The 11,712-nt window shown below is 29.4% G+C and overlaps 1 long non-coding RNA gene across 1 annotated transcript; it reads left to right on the forward strand.

Moving 5' to 3' along the window:
* The first annotated feature begins 291 nt into the window (after positions 1–291).
* Positions 292–1,373, forward strand: LOC111033714. Its single transcript, XR_002604457.1, has 4 exons — positions 292–479; positions 550–589; positions 1,004–1,102; positions 1,204–1,373. It is a non-coding gene; the product is annotated as an uncharacterized LOC111033714 (long non-coding RNA).
* The last annotated feature ends 10,339 nt before the right edge of the window (positions 1,374–11,712 follow it).

The following is an 11,712-nucleotide window of genomic DNA, read 5'->3' on the forward strand; positions in this document are numbered from 1 at the left end:
TATATATATTTATGGTGCACCGCAGACGTCTAAACGACTTTACAAGTATAAATAATAGGAAATGTGTAAAAATGCAATATATAATATACCTAACTATCATAACTATTATCATTTATATTGGTGGCTGCTATTATAAGTCTTATTATCTTCTCGTATATATTAAATATGGGTACATAATATGCAGCTAGTGGTTATATAATAATATATTATTGTACTGCAGTGGTTTTTTTTCGAGACGACAAACGATCCACCGATGCGATCGCGACCGATAAACATATAATATGATAACAATGTAACATTGATATATTACAATATATCCGCCTGCGTACAGGTGTGAGTGTGCGTGTCGTGACCCGTAGAAAACTCAAGTGCACACACGTCGGTTTTCTTTTTGCTTTTTTTAAAAAAACATCTTCCCGGCGGTGTTTCTATACTCCTTTATACCGATTATGAGAAGCGACAAAGTTGCGGACACGCGCGTAAGTACTATCTATACAACTATACACTATATACATAATAGTATTACATAATATTATTATAACTACCTAGATATGCACACAACCGATTTGATCGCCGGCAGTTGACAGTGGTACGTATTACGTCCATCCAAACAACGTCGTTATATCGATTGCCAATAATGTATACGAATGCACCGAAGTAAACCATAACGTTATAAAAATTATTGTCCGCATCGAATATCACATTTTATATTATGGTTACGTAACATCATACGCGACAAAAGTTTTATTGTATTTTTGCGCAAGCGATATAATACATAGATATAGTTAGACACGATAATTACATGGGTATACATTATAACTTTATTACTAATTACTGTTACGACCATAGAGTAATACTCTATGGTTACGACTAATTAATATTATTGGGCGATATTGTATTCGTTTTTAAAGCCGATGTTTTTGCTGGATATCGTGTATTACTAAATAAAACATAATATATCGGTACACCGCACACGGAGGTATTAATTTGTTTCTTGTTGCAGTACTGTAGCCATCACTCATGTCACGAAGTTGAAAAATAATAAAATCCACCTGCAGCAGATCAGGTCTAATTGCATTTGAGCTATGGCATTTTACTAAATGTAGGTATGGCATTTATTATACTTTATTATGATACCTCACACTTTATACCGAAGTCGTGTTGAACATGATATATAAATATAATATACATCCTTTTCAATAGATAAGTGTAATCAGGATCGGATTGGGTACCTCACCGCTGCAATTGACCGAAAAAAAGCCTTGGAAACAGGCCGTAACTCATACCTAATAATTATTTACTTACATTTGATGGTTTATTTGTTTCCACCAAAAATGGCCACAACTATCATGTATATACTTGATTATAATACTCAAGGCAATAAATATTATATTATATATGTCTATTAAAATAATAATAATAATAATTTTTATTTTTTATAGATTAATTAATTTTAATATTATACTTATGTCAGTATAGCACAAATTGAAATGGGCAAATAAACTAATAACGCCAATAACGGTTATTAGAATATAATAATATAAAAAAATAATTTTGATATGCATCTATATCTTATAAATTATACTTATAATTTATAAATTACTGTTTAATTTTTAGATAGTTTTCCACACATGAGATATTTTTTTAAGAATAATTAAAAATATTTAATATTCTTACATAACCAACATATAAAGTATTTAGTATTCAGTGTATTTTCCAAATAACTACTTAAAAATGTTAAATGTATTTTGAATACAACTACCTATATACGAGTTATTTAAATACTACGGATATAAGGAGGACCATCAATTAATGAGGAGTATGGTGGGAAATTCCCATAGTTTTCATTCCTCTAAAATGTATTGGGAGCTTAAGCCCCCGTAATATTTTTGGGTGATTTGAGCCTATGACCATGCAGTGTATAATATAATTGTTTTACTTTTGAATCATCTTCTCTTAAGGTAGGTAACTGATATTAAACGTGTAGCCGTGTAGGTACTATTGTAATATGCGTATAGCAAGTGCCTTCTAGAAAAAAAACACATGAACTCCCAGGTCATTACGGCATGCGAGTAAGCGATGTGGAAACGGGAAATACGGAATTGGTTCCTTGGACAAAATAAGGTGTACGAATTGATTCCCGATAATAATTATACGTCGTTATTATACCACTACTCGAATTGGTTCCGATATGCACGTATAGGTAATAACTAAAATTGTTAATACTGAGATCCTGTTGAACTGTGATTTTCCACCACAAATTATTTGACGGAAACTTAATTCGGAATTTTATTCCACCCGTCCGAATATTTAACTGAAAAAGATAACCAAGTAGTAAAAAATGTATATTGTAAATGCTGACCTATATGGCTATATCCCATTTTTTTTAAATTTCTTGTCTTAATTAATTTCGATCTATTTTATATTTGTTTAGACTATTATTATAAATCGGTTTTAATTGCATTACTTAAAGTTAAAAAATAACGAATTTAGCTCATTAGTCAATACTTATAACTTCGCTATATACGTTATACATAGAATATAGATACTAAATAGTTCAGCGGTACCCAAATTTTTTTTCCGCGGTGCCTTTTTTTGGAACCAATTTAGCCACAATGCCCTAATGTGAATAACATGAAAGACAGAACCGTATAGACCGTAGAAATGGGTGCCCTTAGAAAATGCTCTCGGTGCCAATAGGGCACCGCGGTGCACAGTTTGGGAACCGCTGGATGAGTTGGTTTCATGTATATAATAAACAATTATTTTTCAAACATGTATAAAAATTTATTTTGACATAGTTCTATTATTAAAATGAATTTTCATTGGAGCCAATTCGTATGTTACTAGTAAACCACCTGTAGCAACCAATTTGTGTATATATATATATTTATTAAATGTAATATACTAATATACACTACCTGGAACCATGGCCGTAACAGCGGAAGATTCAGAGCCCAGGGGTCCGGAACCCCCCCCCCCCCCCAAAAAAAAAAACAATTTTAGCTGTGAATATAATAATTGTTTATTGATTATTAAATAATTAAGAATAATTTTATATTTTCGTTAAGGCAGTAATTACAGGAATAAAGAGTTTTTATATTTTGAACTTAAAAATTATGGGTGTCCAGTATCTATATTAGAAAATGTTGGGCCTCAACCCCAAACATTTTTTAGTTAACCTTGCTGGGAACCAAATCGGTAATTGGGAATCCATTCTTCGTTGTGTAACCAACTATACAAAAAACCCTCTAACTTACATAACGGTCTATGTGATTAGGTACTTATCAAAAAAATATTACCTATAAATTACAATAATATCATATGTATCAGTATCTATTATTTACCTGTATAACGGCTATATGTACTGATAAACGGTATAATATGTGTATAGCTTAACCTGCACAATATACATATATAAATATTTAATAGAGATGATAATTATGTAAATATATATATATTATTAACGCACCTACATATTATACTATTTGTCATACTTATTTCATATATTATGTATACCGTAAACAAATTAAACTATATTATACTAAATGGTTTTCGTATTATGTGAAACTACTATACTGGAAATAAAATAATAAAATGGCGGTGTATAAAAATCGTTTATAATGGATATTAATATTTTAACAATATATATGAAACGCTTGTTATACGACGGTCCACTCGATATTATATATATTATATAGTAGGTACCTATAAAATACATAGTATATACGTGTAATATATAATGTATAACGTCCACCATTTTATAGTTCATTAATCTCCTTAATAACTGTTGAACAAACAACGAAAACTTCAAATCGTGAATATTGACAGAAATAATGAAAACGACTACACTGCGACCATATAATATATAATATATGATATAACATGGATACACGATCGAGATGTACACAACAAATGAATCGCGAATAATTTACTATAATCGATTTCACCTGTTTTCGACAGAACGAAACGAACTCGTTGAAATGTAATAGTATTATTAAGGCCTTATAATATATAAATATATTGTTATGATTACACACAATGTAAAGGAAGTATTAAGAAGTTACCATGATGGCATATATATATATAATATATATGATACATCGTTAATATTATGTTATAATTAGGGTTCGGGACTTCTTGCATTTGCATGTATTTTTGTAGTGGTCGTAGTCTATTCTAAGTGAGTTATAAATGTGTTTTATGAAATGACGAAATTAAATACTAAGTTTGAATTTGCATATTTTTGCATATTTCGTCATATTTTAAGAAAAGCACATATTTGTGAAATTTTTAACATATTTGGGCATATTTCACATTTTTATATTTTTATAAATGTAAAATTGTCGGAAAAAATCATGATTGGATGGTCGTAGTCTTTCGTATCTAAAACGTACGTCTGTTTACGATGATAGTCTCTTTATCGCTTAATAATCAACCTTTTTATCGACAATATCGACAATTGTATATTTGTGGTAAAACCTTATGAATCCTGGGTTGATACAGATGGAGATGAGTAACCCGTGTAAAAAACATTTTTATTATATTAATACCTACCTAATTTTTAAATTTTCATTTTTATAATAATAATTTACAATATACCTTATGCGTTTTTTAAAAACAAAATACAAAATTAGCTGCATATTTTAAAGCATATTTTGACGATTTTGACTGCATATTTCCATGCATATTTCGATAATCTTAAGTGCAAGAAGTCCCGAACCCTAGTTATAATGCTAAAAAATGTTTACATGATAGCTGACAATGTCATAAAAAATGCTGCATGCTAAATGCTAATACATTTATATAATAATACTTATTAAGAATTACAATAATGAGCATATTATGTCTGTAGATTTGCCTTTTAGATTATAGACAATATAATAAGCAATCGGATTGATGGTATGGTGATGAATGGAGGAAGGCAGGCGATTAGTTTAATCTTGGAATGATTATATTATTTATAAATATATAATTTTTTCAGGGCCTTTAAAATTTTGCGTGGCAAAATTTGTGCGTAACGACTATACTGACGCATATAAAAACTGTACTTAATCACCAGCAATATTTACATGAGATCAAATTTTAAAGATTCTGCCGAATTTATAGTCTTTATAGTATACAATAAATAATAATTAATATAATAATCACTAAACACTATAGACTACTTATATAGTTATATAACAGTCGAATAACAATTTAACATAATATGTTTATTTTAGAGTAATCTATGAAATATTAGTATAATCACAGTGGCATAATAAAATCTTCTCATTTTATATACTACACGTGTTATTTTCAAATAAAAAAATTAAAAAGAATTTAATGACAAAAACGACCGAAAAGTGACCTGCATCTGCTTTTAATTATTTTATGCAAAAACAGGATTCCGCCCCATGCTCGTTCAAAATTCCTTAATCGTGATTAAAATTCCTATAGTTATTTTCATTTACTTTAATTTTTATAAAGGCAACGGGTTAATATACTTGTAGGGTACATAAATATATTATACTCATATGGTCATGGTGGAGTACCATTAGTACCAATACCTATGAGCAACTTCGAAAGCAATATTGTTATTAGATTATAGTTTATGAACACAATTATAATATATTATTGGTGTAGTGTTGATAATATACTGTACCAAACTTCACCTGTATTATATTTTAATGGTTGGACTATTAAAGCGTTTGGTTGACGGAAATTGATAGATAAATATTTAAATTTATTATGTAAATGTTATAATTAATATTAAATATAATAATATTAAATATGTGCAAGAATTGTAGAACCGGCTTAATTTTGACGGGGAGTCGTTACATCTGTCAGGTTTGTTATATTGAAATTTAAAACGTTAATTTGAAATTATATATTTATATTTTAATTTTATATTCGTTCAGCGTAAAAAATTATTAATACGCAAACGAGTACGTTTTACCTGTCTACTTCAATTCGAAATGTACACAAAATGTAACAATGTCATTAACGTGAGTTGCATTATTAAATCATCTCAAGTTTACAACATAATTTATGATATTGCATATATATATATATATATATATTATATACGCCGAAGATAAGTACCTACGGACTACGAGTTACAGCTTATAAGTTTTTATATGATAGTAATAACTAAATTTGGATTTTTATTTACTAACAAAACAGGTGCAATAATAATTCCCTAAGTATTTTCTACAAGCCTATAATGACGGCTTACGCACAGCCCTAGGACGTTTTATTGGCAAACAATGAACAAATTGGTTTATTTCGAACAACTCATTCCGCATGTATACATTTATAATTTATAATATAGACATATAGTCTATAGGTAAGTATATAATTTAAAATTCGAAGCGTAGGCATCACTTTCTCAACCCTAATGTCACTCGGTTTTCAAACCAACCCTTATTTTATACCTATAGTACCTACATCGGTTTTATGCAATACCTACCTAGGATGCAAAATCCTATAAATATTCGTAATGTTATATGTACTTGTCGTATATTGAAAAACTAAATCGTTCTACACAAAAGAAAAGGTTTTATCAGTGAGGCGCACATATGGGCTGGAGGGAGGGTCTTTAATGTGTTCAAGCCCTCCCCCTCCCATCATCATTGGAAACAAAATTGCTATTCATAGTACATAGGCGATTCGTATTGTATAATAATAATTAATAATACCGTTTACTCGACAATCGTTTTATGCTGAGAACGGTCATTCTTTCGCCATTAGCGATTATCCAATATTACGCATAAATGCATAATATAATACAGCTAGTTTAAATAAAAGTTAAGTTAATTATAATATAAGACATTTACCATTTATAAAAATCTATGTCTTGAATGTATTTTCATTATAATTTGCATATTATTTTATAGTGTTTTCTTTTTTTAATATTAATAATTTAATATAATTTAATAGAGTCAAAATTGTTTTTTATTAGATTGTTTGTTTTGAGCTATCTTTAATTTTAATGACTCATTTTCTATTTGGTATTTTTGAAATTTATAATTGTAACTATATTTAAATTTTAAATTACACCATGTAAACAAGCCACAAGGGTACCACGCGAACTCTTGTCTGCTCCATAAACCATGACTTTTGAAAAAGGAGACATACCATTTTATGCATATTTTATTTAAATATTATTATTGTTATTAATTTGTAATATTATTAAATTACAATAAATCTTACTTAGTCAATTATAATACATACTATATTACATATCTGGCCTAGAATATTACAATGATTATAGTACAAATGTACAATCTTTGAAAATTATATTATGTGTTTACAAAACGAGCAAATATACGGTAGACCACTGTACTCGAGCGTGTATATTTATGACAATAATATGAGCTCAACACGCGACTGACTGACTACATGCGTATTATATTGTATGGTATTGATTGGCCGTTGGGTCGATAAGTTCCGCAGGTTTTTAAGTAGGTATATTATTTGGTCGAAATTTGGAAAAGTGAAAACAACACTAAATTCATTACAAAAACATGCAACGGGTACAGCCTATATAATATATAGTAATAATGAATAAGTATTATCATTGATTATTAATTATTATTATGTATGATCAATGGTAATATGATATTATATATTTATATGCAATATAATTTACAAAAGTACTTTATTCATAAACACCTTATAGGGGGTCCCTGTGTCTGGAGTACTGTAGATCCCTCTAGGCCTTCGAGCCGTATAAAATAATTTCTTAAGAATATTATGTTATGGCCAAGCATAATAAACTAATGACGATTTTATGATCGTTTCTCGCTGATAATAAAAATTATAACATATCTTTAAAGAACGTTTTGTAGCGTTCGCCCCATCACACAAATTATCTGTAACACTTCCTCCCCTTACACATTTCTGCAGGTTGCGCCCATAAACCTCATACTTAGTTGGTTGCACCACTGAGCAGCACGCCATCCGGTCAATGCCTTTTTTACGCGGACAAAGTTTAGTCATGTATGTATAATGAATATAATATAATGTGTGTGCACTGTATAAATTATATCGATTATATTATTAAACATATATATTATATATAGCATTAAATTGTATAATCAATGGTTGTATATAAGTATAAGTCGACGGCATACGTTTTAAATAATAATATTAATATACAATCGCGGCATTATTAATTGTAGCGTGCCGCATATTCTATCTTAAGAATATAAAGTATCCTTTATTAGTGTATTATACACGATAACAAGAACAAATTTACAGATGAATATGTAATGACCATTAGTGTTGGTCCAATTAGCTTATATTATTACAGTGTACTCGTACACTGTGCAGTATGTGTAGGTAGTAGGTACATACGAGAGAGACGTGAAAATTGAGACATTTCGAACGAGAAAGTAAAAAACGGAAACCGTGCTGTCGAATTGCGAAATTATAAGACGTATACGATACGACTAATGCTGTCGTCGACTGGAAGGTTAATAAAATCGAAGGGCAAGGAGAGGGTTGTAGCCTGGAAACGAAGGGACTAGCAGATTAGGGCAGTCAAAAAGTATACATTGGTGGTCGCAAATGATGATGATAACCTTGTCACGATATTCAATGTAATAGGTATACACAGAGCCATCACGAAGTAGATGTTTACAGTATTCGTATACCTACAGACAATACATAAATACCTATTAATATAAAACGGTAACGAGTTACGACATAGTTATTTATCTATATTGTAGATAATATAGGTTAGGTACCCACTAATATTTACGATTATTATAGGTACATACGATATTTCGATAATAGTTATGTCAATTACCATTATTAACTACGAAAAATTAAGAAAATCAATCTTATCGGAAAAGGGTCGTTTTGACCGGAAACGAGCCATCACCCGACTGTTTTTTTTTATGTAGGTATACCTATTTCCTATATTACCTATTTACTTACCAACCCACAGTTTATAATACTGCATATCAGGACCTGTTGATCGTACTATAATACGACGTAATTATGATATTTGCCTCGAACGACGGCATTGACCGCAATTTATTTAACCAAGTACTAATGCAGTTCACAAATATATACAATATATATATTATACATATCTGTATACCTACAACACTAGATTCACTTCATATGTTGGACAACAAAGGATATTGCGATATTATTTAGTTCAAATGTATCTGTATACGCATATATATGCGTTACGGGTATAATTTTAACATTTGGATAAAGTCGACATTAGCCATCCGTTTTGGCTAATGTGTAATTTTTCGTTTATAAACATGAAATATCAACATTATCCGGATAATTTTAACTTAAACCAGTCAATATTGGATAATGTTAAAAGTTATATATTAAATAGCGTTATTAGCATTCTATACAATAAAGCGTGCGTTGGACTGATAGAGTATAATATCTTAATTAACTTATAACCGAGTATAAAATGTAGGTCTATCCATAAGTTTCCTCCAGCCAACATTGGAGACAGTGTGAGCGTCTCTTTATCGGATGTCGACAGAGGACGAGCAGACCCGAGAAATATTATACTTGCAGTTGTGTCTAATGGTGATAGGTAATTTTATAAGCTTGGCAAATAAATATGGTACTCTGCCGCAGTTATACACCATAAATGAGTTTGGTGTTTGTCCGTGGTCTTCAATATAGTTTGGCGAGGTGGTACATACAGGAAAATCATTGAGGGAAATTGCGAGTTGAATGTCAGACGGTGGTGGCCAAGGATACAAAAGGTATTCATGTAAGGGGAAATGTAACACCAATCTATGTAAATGTAAAGCATCTAGCATTTTGTGCAGTTCAAAATGTCATGGAAACATGCCATGTTATAATAAAGGATAGCCCATTAACACTTTAATTCTATACTTAAAATAATATTTCAAGAAATAATTTAAAATATAAAATACAATTTAACCTTGTATTAGTATTTAGTATTTTAGTAGGTTAGATTATTAAAAATAAAAAATAATCTCATATTAACCATTTTCGCATTTTATGGTAATAACTAATTACTAATCGTGTGTTAAATATATTGAATATTGTTAATCATTTAAAATGATTTTATAAATTTTTATGGTTGTTGAGACATTATTCAAAAGTTCTTGGATGATATCATATTATCCGGTTAATGTTAACATTAACCAACATTTAATAATATCCATGGCTGGTAATGTTAACAGTTGGCTAATATTGTATTATCCAGCTAATGTCGACCTTATCCAAATGCTAACATTACCAGTAACATATATATTATATATTGTGTGTTTAATTTAATATAATATACTGTTACATCTGTACAACTGTTGAAGTAAAATTATGGTTTCTGAACACGAAATCTAGTCCGATAATATTATTGTGCACTTGGAATTAAATCTAAACTCTAAAGTAAAGTTAATGCCCGCTGTCGGTGAAGCTAAAGATCAATTTAAAAAAAAAACTAAAATGTATCACACGAAGCAGAAGGTGAAACATATTTAAAAATAAATTCACCTATACATAGGTATTTACAACATGTATTTAAATACCTAGTCGATTTATTAATTTTGTGTATTCTTGTAAATGAGCAAAAAATAGGTCTTCCTAGTCTTTGTAAAATTGAGGTGGTCCGCAACTTATAAAATATTATCGAAGTAGTCCGTGGTAGTAAAAAGGTTGGGAAACACTGGTCTAGTACAACAGTATAAGAGTATACAACAGCATAGGTAGATATCTACCTATACCTACTGCAGGATCTTTTTTATTTCGTCCTGTTACGATATGTTAACGTCAAATGGGTACGTTTCCTCTAGTTTTCCACTTCAAAGCGATGACCTATAATAATATTATAGAAGTCTAATAATAATAATAATATTATTATTATTTTCGATGGTTAAGTTAGGTAACTATATAGAAGCTATATGTATGCACAATATAGACTGTATGTGTACTGCCACTATAATACATATAGCTATAGTAGGAGGTATAGTGCAATATCAAACAGTATTTTCTAAGCTTTCGTCACGTGAGTTGTTGTATTCATTTTATTATTTTACTATACATAGATATTTATTTCATATTTATATTTGTATGTCTAACCATCTAAAATCGAATAAATTCTACACCACATGTCTAACCTAACCACAATAGATATCGGATTTTTAATGATTTGAAGATCATAACGAATTAGTAAATACTAAGTACAAAATTTGTTTTTTAAAAAACTTCTTTTGCACATAGATGATTGAACGTTGAGATAAAACTCAATTATATTTTCAAATAAATTATGTAAGATAAAACAAAAATGGTTTTAGTTGCACATGTTGTACCTACCTATAGTTCGAGGAGGTATAAGTACTACTAATTATATGCAAATTGTAAACATGCATTTGGAATGTTTTTTCGGATTTTTGAATATTGTGGTGCCAATATAATAGACCTATTTGGAATGGATTAGTAAATAAATTAAATCATTAATGGAACTCATTAAGGATTATGAGATATTAATATTGAAAAGAGCATATTGTTAAATCAACAACGTGTGGTGATAAAATAGGATTTTAAATGATTTTGGACAGCTCAAATAAACTGATCAGCACAGGTACAATATTTAAGAAAATAGTAAGGAAGGCCAGACAGGTTGACATAATATGTAACTAAAATAATATATACTATGATTTATGATATAACTATAATATTATACTGCAATAATAATATCAGGAAAATATTGATGTGAAATAA

The sequence above is a fragment of the Myzus persicae genome, unplaced genomic scaffold (assembly GCF_001856785.1).
Source record: "Myzus persicae strain clone G006 unplaced genomic scaffold, MPER_G0061.0, whole genome shotgun sequence".
In the NCBI taxonomy this organism is placed as follows: Eukaryota; Metazoa; Arthropoda; class Insecta; order Hemiptera; family Aphididae; genus Myzus; species Myzus persicae.